This window comes from Ictidomys tridecemlineatus, chromosome 8 (genome assembly GCF_052094955.1).
Source record: "Ictidomys tridecemlineatus isolate mIctTri1 chromosome 8, mIctTri1.hap1, whole genome shotgun sequence".
NCBI lineage: Eukaryota > Metazoa > Chordata > Mammalia > Rodentia > Sciuridae > Ictidomys > Ictidomys tridecemlineatus.
In genome coordinates this window covers 45,901,341-45,911,709 of record NC_135484.1, presented here as the reverse complement: position 1 = coordinate 45,911,709, position 10,369 = coordinate 45,901,341, and the positions used below count along the sequence as shown (strand labels likewise).

Genomic DNA, 10,369 nt, shown 5'->3' with positions numbered 1-10,369 from the left:
AATGGATGCATATAAGGGTTGGGGATATAGCTCAGTCAGTAGAGTGCTTCCCTAGTATGCACAAGGCCATGGGTTCAAACCCCAGGACCACCAAAATAAAAAAAAAAAAGTACATATATAGTTCGTAAAATCTGAATAAACTCAAACTTTGTGAATTTTATCAATGTCAATTTTCTGGTTCTAATACTGTACCATATATGGGAGAGAATGGATGAAGGGTGCACAGGACCTCCCTGTACATATCTTTGTCATTTCCTATAAAGATATGATTATTTCAAAATAAAAACACTTTAGAAAAGCATAGGGAACTCCTTTGTGTTTACAACAAATGCAGTATTAGAGTGAACTCTTACTAGAATAGAAGCTGAATATTGATAATACTTGAAGATGGTAGGGGTATTATATAAAGGTTAGAAGTGTTAATACATGTTAGCATAATCTTAATAATTCTTCTTGTAAACCTCTTAATAATTCTTCTTGTAAATATGTGAGAATAAAAAGAAGAGTTGTAGAATAGATGTATGATTATATCTCATTTTCAGTATGTAAACATTTATGTAATTAAAATAGCAGGAATATATGCACCTAATTATTAATAATATTTCCTTCTAGGAAATGTGACAGGGAGAATTGGAAACAAGGAGTGGAAAATTTTATTTTTTATTAATTTAATAAAAAATTTTATGTTTTCTGTAACATTTATCTTTACTTTGTATTGGTGTATATTTATTTAGTAATTTAATATTGGTCAGGAAAATGAGGAGGAAGAAACCAAAAAGGGAAAATAAACAAAAGGAAAAGGAATTCCTCCTCTGAGCTTTGCCCATCATAATTTTTCAAGACCTGTTTGACAATTTCCTGTGCGAGAGGTCAACAGAACTCTGAACACTAGAGGTATTAGACTTACTGTTCAACACTATATATTTGGGATTTAGGAAAGTGTTCTGTGATTTTATACCTTCAAGTAGTAGGTTCCTAAGAAATGTTCATAATGATAATACTAACACAGCATAGCTATAAAAAAGCATGATAAGTTTTTTAAAATGTTAAAATTACCATATTGATACTTAAAAATGAACTCTGTCCAAACATCTAGTCAATGCTCATTAATCTACTGCTGTATCATTTCCTACAAGAAGCTGCCCTGCACTCTTGTGGTGGTTTCTCTCCTTTGCAGCAAACATCCTCAACAGTGTTTATAGTAAAGGGAAGATAACCTTAAATGCATATGCTGATCATTCAGACTTTCTGCACTTATGATCAGGATTGTTTAATGTATATGGAAGTACTAGACCTTTGAAGAACTCAACTGAAGTACTTGCACTCATATACATCTTCCATTTTGCACTGATAGCTGTTTTGTTATGGTGGTCTTGATATTTAGATATTCATCATTCATTTGAAATAACTGAAAGAATGGATCTTATGAATATCAAATTTTTCATTATTAAAAATAAAAAATTAGTTTTACAATACCAAGAAAAAGAGTATACTAGCAATTTTCAAAAAAAAAGTATTGTATACATTTCAATATCTCAAACATATGATGCAATATCATCTCAATTATTAAATTATAGTGGATAGAGAGAAAGGATTTGATTTTATTCAGATACAGAATAAAATATAGAAAGGTCTTAAGAATGTTCTACTGATTTTCTAGCATAACTGTGCCTTGTCCACCACCTACAGAAAATATGTAAGATTTGCACTGAACATAACCGCTTGTGTGGGTTATAGAAACAAATCTAATGTTCATTATGAGATTTGTAAAATAGAGACAATTTCATCTACCTAAAATAATTTTCATGTAGTACTGATGGAATATGACTTCCAATATTATATACATGAAGTCAGATATCAATTAGAATCTAGCACAAATATTTGCAATTACTTAAACTTATCACTCAAATATATTTTAAACTCTACTTTCCTTTAATAAATTGGAGACAGCACAACTAGATTTTCCTCTAACATTCAAATCTATTGTTATCAATTAAATATATCATTTGTGCTGTCAATAAATAGTTTACACAAGGAAAAAAACCCTGTCTTTCCTTTTTTTTCCCTATCTAAACAAGAAAACTGAAGCATAGATTAGAAAAACTTCCAAACCTGAACATTTTATTTAAAAAAAAAATAAAAATAAAAAACAGAAGATCTGAATTTTTCACCAAATATTTTTAGAAATTATCTTTCTAGGCCTCATAGCATCCCTGTAACAAAGTGAGTTGCTTTAATGGTTGAATCACCTCCTGTAAGTAAACATTTTTAATACGAAACTCTGTACTTGTGGTGTTATTATTTTCTAACAATATTTATTATGAACACATTTTTAATGACAAGTACCATGTTATGCTATATCAAAAACACCTAATCAGGGCTAAATCTATGCCTTCATTTGTTCTCAGTATTTGCCCTCTCCCTAATAAATCTCATTTAAAATTTCAGTTATATTCCAATGACTCCGAATTAATATCTGTAACAAAGATCTCACCTCTGAATATCTAAAAGACAACTTATAATTTATATGTGTATGTCTGAAAGGCATTTCAACTCAACATGCTCAAAGGTATTATGTTGTGTCTCCCAAACTTCAAGTGCACCTCTTTATTCTGTGGCATTATTGAAGTCATCCTTGGAAAACTCTCTACTTCCTTCTTTAGTGCATCATCCAGATCGCCAATTTCACTGTAAAGTCACCCCCAATCTGTTCAGTCCATCTCCACTTCTGCAATTCTAGTGCAAATTATTAACACTCCACACGTGAGCAATTGCCTTAACTACCAAATTCATTTCCCTTCCACACCATTACCTGTGTCCAGTTCACCACACAGCAGCCATGAACAAGAATGGTAATTTTGTTCTTCATTCTAACGAGAGGAAAAAGATAAAGGACCAAGTTATCTTCTCTCTCCACCACAAACCAACAAAACTGGTAGTAAAGGTATACACACAATCACACACACACACACACACATGCACACACAAAATAGATTAGGCCAGCAATGAGAAAAAGAGGGGAAAAGAGGGCATTTGAGAAGTAATTTCAAGAAATACTGGGAAGAATGAAAAACAATAAACCAGTACCTGATAAATAAATAAGGCAATGGAAAGTGCTATCAAGTGCTCACATAGAAAAGGCAGAAGTAGCAATATGTTCTGCCCTCACAGAATCGGGGAACTGAGAACTTTGAAGGGTTGATCAACTTGGAGAACAGAACTAAGGCATAGGCTAAAAATGGAGAGATTAATTGAAAGATTTCAAACAAAGCATGTCACCTTCCCCCAAACCCATCTCTTTCACCCATACGCTTTCTTAGATGGTTCAGCTGCTGCCTAAGATTTACCCCATCACAACTAGAGAGAGAGAAGAGAAAAGAAGGAAGAAGGAAGGAAGGAGTAAAACCTGCCATTCTTCTCTATAAAATCTAACATGGTTCATTGGAAGAAGCAGGGCAGCTTGTGTGGGAGTTGGAACTTTGACATTCAGCACCTGACAGAAACTCACCTGGCTTTTCTGTTACTGCTTTCATAGTGCAAACGGACAGCAAGAACCACCAAAAATGTGGAGAGAAAAAATGCAATATGAGAAAGCTCAAAATAAGCAAAAGTGACTCCAGAAAAAAGAGATAATTCATCAACACAGAAAAAGAAGAAAAGGAAGAAGGAAGGAAGGACGGACGGATGGACAGATAGGTGGTACCTTTCTGATGGTACCATCAAAGATATTTGGGAAGATATTTTTCTTATCTACAAAACAAACAAAAAATACAAGTACCAGATGTTCTTAGAAATAAGAAAGCCAGGCTTAGTGGCACAGGCCTGTCATCACAGTGACTCAGAGGGTTGAGGCAGGGAGATCACAGGTTGAAGGTCAGCCTCACTCAGCAACTCAGCAAGCCTTGTCTCAAAATAAAAAGGGCTCGGGATGTAGCTCAGATGTGAAGCATCCCTGGGTTTAAGCCCCAGTACCCCCACAAAAAATTATTATGTTCTTGCAAATTAAAATATTAATATTAAAAAATCTTCAGAATAATAAAATTAAATATGCAATAGAAAATATAAGAGAAAATGAGACATGGTTTACTTGCAGATGTCCAACTTTAGAGAGCACAGAATAAATAGGAAAAGGTGATAATAATAAATAAAAATGGAAGAAATCTCCTATAGCTAAAATGCTTCTTACATGGAAGTTAGCAAATTGAAAACATCCATGCCAACACAGTGGCACATCTCTGTAATCCCAGCAGCTCAGGAGGCTGACACAGGAGGATCACAAGTTCAAAGCCAGCCTCAGCAAAATCGAGGTGCCAAGCAAATCAGTGAGACACTGTCTCTAAATAAAATACAAAATAGGGCTGAAGATATGGCTCGGTGGTCGAGTGCCCATGAGTTGAATCCACAGTTCAACAACAACAATAAATTTAAAGCATCCATGATGTATCTGATTCAATAGCTAAAAGAAAGACATAGGCTGAGATATATCATTATAAAACTTCAAAACTATAAATATAAAACATACAAATATAAGTTGTCCAGTGTGGAGATAAAAGCAAATTCCCTAAAAAAAAAAAAAAAAAAAAAAAAAAAAAAAAACACAGACTATCATCAGAATTACCAGCAGTACTAGATCAGGGGAAAAAAAAGATGTTTTCAAAATTTTGAGGGAAAATAATTTTTCACCCAGAAATCTCTAGTCAGCAAAGTCATTCACCAAATATGAGAGCTGGAAAAAATCAATATCTTCTGACATGTAAGTAATGAGTAAGTTCAGTTATTATGGTGCTTTCTGATGAAATTTCTTTAGAATTGATGTAACATATTCATCAAAAGGAGGGAATACACTAAGAAAGAGGAAAGTTCAAAAAAACAATGAATCCTCTTCAGAAGAGCAATAGTGAGTCCCAGGATGACAGCAGGGTGGATCAGGAAGTTGGAGAGCTCCAAGCAGGAACTAGGTGGCAAAAAGACCTACAATACCAGGGATTCGTGACAGGAAGTTCTAATAAAATTTAAAATCCAAGAAAGATAGATGATGCAAGAGAAAAAAAATAGAAACTACAAGAAAAAAAACAGATATAAAAGAAAGGAAATACAAATATAATGCATTCCTAACATTATATTTCAACAATACTTACAGAATCATAATAGTGTTAACACTGTTGAATTTTGTACTTTAGAATCAACTTACAGAGAAAGTATGAAAGTCTTGTGGCTATAGAGTAGAATGCAGTGGTGTGAACCTCATTGAAAGTGAAAGGTCAAGAAGACTGGGGATGTGGCTTTGTTGTCTGGAGGTAGAAAGGAAAGAAGGGAAAGTAGAACTGACCAGGTAAGCAGGGAGGCTGCTCCTGTAGCACAGAGTGGAAAGAGAAAAGGCACTCTCCACAGTTGGAAAAACGAGAGGTCGAGGTAGCATAAAACTTAAAATGGCAGGAACTAAAGTGATTCTATAGAAGACATATTTTCTTATTAAAACAAATTGCAAGATCAGGATATAGGAGAGCTTGGTAAAAATGAGCTAAATCTTCATCTATCATTGCAAGAAGCCAATAAAGAGCCTTCACAATTGGTAAATCTAGGAATACAAAAGATAAGAATATTTTGAAGATACCTGAGTGGTGGTATGCTGGTTGTGTGACAGTTAAGATAAACCACTGTGCATCATTTACTTCATCTATAAAATGGGAATAATAGCGGTAATGTTCATTTTGTGTGGCCTCTTCATGTTTATTAGGAACATTAAATAAGTCAATATATGTAAGTCACTTATAATGTGGTCTGGTGCATTATGAGTGCCACATACAAATAATATATATATATATTATTATAATGTCAAAAGACATTAATTTATATATATATATATATATATATATATAAATTAATGTCTTTTGATGAGTGATGTGGTGGAGATGGAGATGGGGAAAGCAGTTACAGGGCTCTTAATTTTCATTAGTCACCTTTCTTATTATTTTTTGTTCTAACAAAAGATATGTGTTGCTTTGATTACCAAAAAAAAAATACTTTTTAAAAAATATTGAAAAGAGTCAATTCCAAAACCTAGAGATGCCAAATTTACATTTATGCCACATTTTTTCTTTTTGGTACTCCCAGCTTCACCCAGGTCTTCACACATCATGCCTGCTGGGGAAGTACTCTACTACTGAGCTACATCCCCAGCCCCATCCCATGAGTTTTTAAGCTCTGCTGTAAAACTAATTTTAAAATCTACATAAAGTAAAATTGAGAGAGGGCTGTCGGCGCAGTAGCAGTGAGCAGCAGAGTCAGCGCGCTCGGCTAGGGGGAGAAGAGCACGAGGGAGCGTCGGGCAGCAGGAGCGAACGCCGAGCGCTGACCGAACCCAGACGCGCAGCCCTTCGCGAGCGGCTCAGGCAGAGCCCCCGCCAGGGCTCACCAGCTCCTGTGCTGCGAAGTGGAGTCCATCCGCCGCGCGTACCCCGACACCAACCTCCTCAACGACCGAGTGCCGAGGGCCATGCTCAAGGCGGAGACCTGCGCTCCCTCAGTGTCCTACTTCAAGTGTGTGCAGAAGGAGATCCTGCCGTCCATGCGGAAGATCGTGGCCACCTGGATGCTGGAGTTCTGCGAGGAGCAGAAGTGCGAGGAGGAGGTCTTCCCTCTGGCCATGAACTACCTGGACCGCTTCCTGTCGCTGGAGCCCCTGAAGAAGAGCCGCCTGCAGCTGCTGGGGGCCACCTGCATGTTCGTGGCCTCCGAGATGAAGGAGACCATCCCCCTGACGGCCGAGAAGTTGTGCATCTACACTGACAACTCCATCCGACCCGACGAGCTGCTGCAAATGGAGCTGCTCCTGGTGAACAAGCTCAAGTGGAACCTGGCTGCCATGACCCCCCACGATTTCATCGAACACTTCCTCTCCAAAATGCCAGAGGCCGAGGAGAACAAGCATGCGCAGACCTTTGTCGCCCTTTGTGCCACAGACGTGAAGTTCATTTCTAACCCACCCTCCATGGTGGCCGCTGGGAGCGTGGTGGCCGCAGTGCAGGGCCTCCACCTGGGCAGCCCCAACACCTTCCTGTCCTGCTACCGCCTGACCCACTTCCTCTACAGAGTGATCAAGTGTGACCCGGACTGCCTCCGCGCCTGCCAGGAGCAGATCGAAGCCCTGCTGGAGTCCAGCCTGCGCCAGGCCCAGCAGAACCTGGACCCCAAGGCCTCCGAGGAGGAGGTGGTGGAGGCGGCGGGGGCCGACCTGGCCAGCACGCCCACCGACGTGCGGGACATAGACGTCTGAGGCGCCCGGCCAGCGGCACCACCCAGCACCCAGCAGCGGCCGGCCGCAGCCCCGCAGCCTGGGAAGGGCCGCCCGCAGTGCTCCAGGCAAAGTCCCTCTTTTCAGGGACATTTTGCTAACAGAAGGGAAAGTCTCCTTCTCCTTTCCTCTTTCTCCCTTCCGTCTCTGACTTAAGCAAAAGAAAAGGAAAAAAAAATCCTGAAAACTGTCTTTAAAAAAGAAAGAAAAGATAGAATTTGCATGACCTTGAGTGGGGGAGGGGCGTTGTGCTACAAAATAGAGGATTTTACTCCGTAATCAAGTAGCTGTATGTGAATGCGCTCGTGTCTCTGTAAGGATAGCATTAACACGCACGAGGGTCCCCGAGGGCTAGGTCGGATTCTTTGTATGTGTTCAGAAAAGAAAAAAGCATAAAAACTTCTTAAAAAAAAAAAGAAAAGAAAAATTTGAAAAACCATTTTAAAGTAGAAGAGGGTTAGGTAGGAAGTGTGTCCCCGCTCCCCCGAGAGGCAGGGCTTCGCACGGCCCTAGCTCTGTGCCCGCTTGCTCGTCACGTAGTCACTCCTTGTGTGTTTATCTCCTAGGTAGGTAGGCGTGTGACCTCTGCAGCTTGCCAATGGGTCAGCATGGTGTGGGGCCGGGCTTTTGTGCCTGGGGACCCCCACCTGGGCACCAGTCTGCAGGTGCCAGCCAGGGAGCTCGGGAAAGGCCAGCTGTCCACCACCACGTGCTGCTGTGGAGGGAAGCAAAGCGCGACATGACAGATTCCATTTTTATAATCTTCCTAGTTTTGTAGTTACCTGCTCGTGAGATGCTGGGTTCTCACCCGTCGGTCCTGCCGCCTGTTCACATCAGGTTCAATCCACAGCTACTCTCTTCTTATCATTTGGGGGTTTTGTGTTTTCTTTCTTGATATTCTAAACCGTTCCGTGTCAAAGCACTTTGGTCCAGCAGTTAGAGGCCACTTCGCTGTCACGTGCGGGGCGGTTTCCCAATGGAATGGCGGGGAATATTCACGTTCCTGCGGGCACAGGACCGCAAAGGTGTGACACCGTGGTGTCAGCGAGAGGGTGTTCCTGACGGTTTTGTACCAGTCAAGAAGAAAAAGATCCGTGTCACAGTGCCAGGATGCAGGGCCCTTCCTGTCCTGTAGAGAGGTCGAAGTTCGCGGGAATCCTTTGGTGCCAACTGGTGTTTGAAAGTAGGGACCTCAAAGGTTCACCTAGAGAACAAGTAGTGTAAGGGTTACTTTTAGGTATTTCACAGCGGAAGGTTTTTAAACACTAAAATATATAATTTATAGTTAAGGCTGAAAAGAATATTTATTGCAGAGGATGCTCGTAAGGCCAGTATGATTTATAAAGTGATGCAGTCTCCCTTGATTTCGACACTCAACCCTTTCTGCCTTTGAGCTGCAGGTGACAAGATGGGGCCTTTGGTCGGTGAGGGAAGATCTCCAGAGAGACCGCCCAGACCTGGACTCGGCCTGTGGGGCGTTGTCCAAAGTGGTCTGCTCTAGAGGCACCCAAGGCACAGGGACGCCAGGGTGCTTGAGAGGAGAGGGGTCCAGGACCTTCTCATCCCTGCCCATCCTGGCCCTGTACCTTTGCATTGAGGACGTGTGGAGGGGAGGTGGCAAGAGTGTGGAGGCTGAGGCGGAGGCTGGAGAGAGCACGTGAGGGAGGAGTGTGGCAGGAGGCTCCGAGGGGACCGGCAGTGCCCACAGGAGGGACAGGCCGTGGCTCCACTTCCTATTGCACTGCTACCGGTGACGTCCCGCAGTCGGAAACTGTTCACAGCTTCTCTGTATCTCTTTCACGTTGTTTTGCTGCTATGGGAGGATCAGTTTTTGTTTTACAATGTCATATACTGCCATGTGCTAGTTTTAATTTTCTCATAGAAAATTGTATTACAGATGCCCTTTTTTGTAGTTTTTTTTTAAGTAATCAATTTTAACTTGATGTGATTACTGCTCTATTCCAAAAAAGTCCCTGTTCACGATACCTCATGCTTCACTTAGCCACGTGTAGACCCACCAGTCGGCTCTGTCTGCCTCGTGGACAGAAACACGGACGAATCCCAAGACGGCCCTGGCCAACGGGGCCACGTCCAGGAGACCTGCGCAGGCCTGTCGCTGCCCAGCTGTGTCCCTGCGCCTGTAGTGCTGGGCTCCGCCGGTGTGGACGTGCCATTGTGGTATAGCTTCGCCAGCTGTGCCGCTCTTGATGTGTAGTTATGAACATTGCTTGTTGTTATTATTATTGGGATACCAGTCTGTCTTACCTGCCACTGTGGTGCTGGGCCATAGGACTCGTCATCGGGATGATTGGAATCGCTTCTGGAATTGTTGGAGTTTCGGGTGCGTTTCCTCTGTTCCATGTGCTAGTGTTCTGTTTGTTCTTGTTTGTTGATTACAGCATGATGCTAAATTAAAGACTCCAAATCTCAAAGTAAATAAATAAATAAATAAATAAAATTGAATTAAAGCATTAAACATGAGTGCTATTAAATTTAAAAAATTAATTTACCATAAATCTCTTTAATTAAATTGATCAATTTAATTAAAATTGAAATTTTTAATATAAATTTATTTTGGAATAAAATTTTATTTGTTAAAGTTCCAAAGATAACACAAAGTGTTCCTAAATATTCTCCATCCTGTTTCCCCTTATGCTATTTTTTACGGTGCCAAGATATATTTGTTAATACCAAAAGACCAACATTTGTTCACTACTATTAAATAAACTACAGCTTCATTCACATTTTATGTTTTCTAACTTCAATATATCTTATTGTATTCTAAGATCCAAGTCAGAATATCACACCACCTATAGTAATTTTGTTTCTTGAGTCGCCTTCATTTTGTGCCAGTTTCTCTGTTTCCCTTAGTATTTTTTCTTGATGTTGGCAGGCTTGGGGAGGACTGGTCTTGTCATTTCTAAAGCATCTTTGAAGTTTATTTTGCCTGTTTTTAATACTCAATGGATCCATGCCTATAAAAACAGAATTTCAGACATTTTATTGATTTCTGTAACATAGTTATTAATGTAAATAAAACATTAAATATTATAATGTGCTGTACTTGTTTCCTAA

The 10,369-nt window shown here is 40.2% G+C and overlaps 1 pseudogene; it reads left to right on the top strand.

Moving 5' to 3' along the window:
* The first annotated feature begins 6,247 nt into the window (after positions 1-6,247).
* On the top strand, positions 6,248-8,565 carry LOC144366072 (G1/S-specific cyclin-D1 pseudogene; annotated as a pseudogene).
* Positions 8,566-10,369: the final 1,804 nt, after the last annotated feature.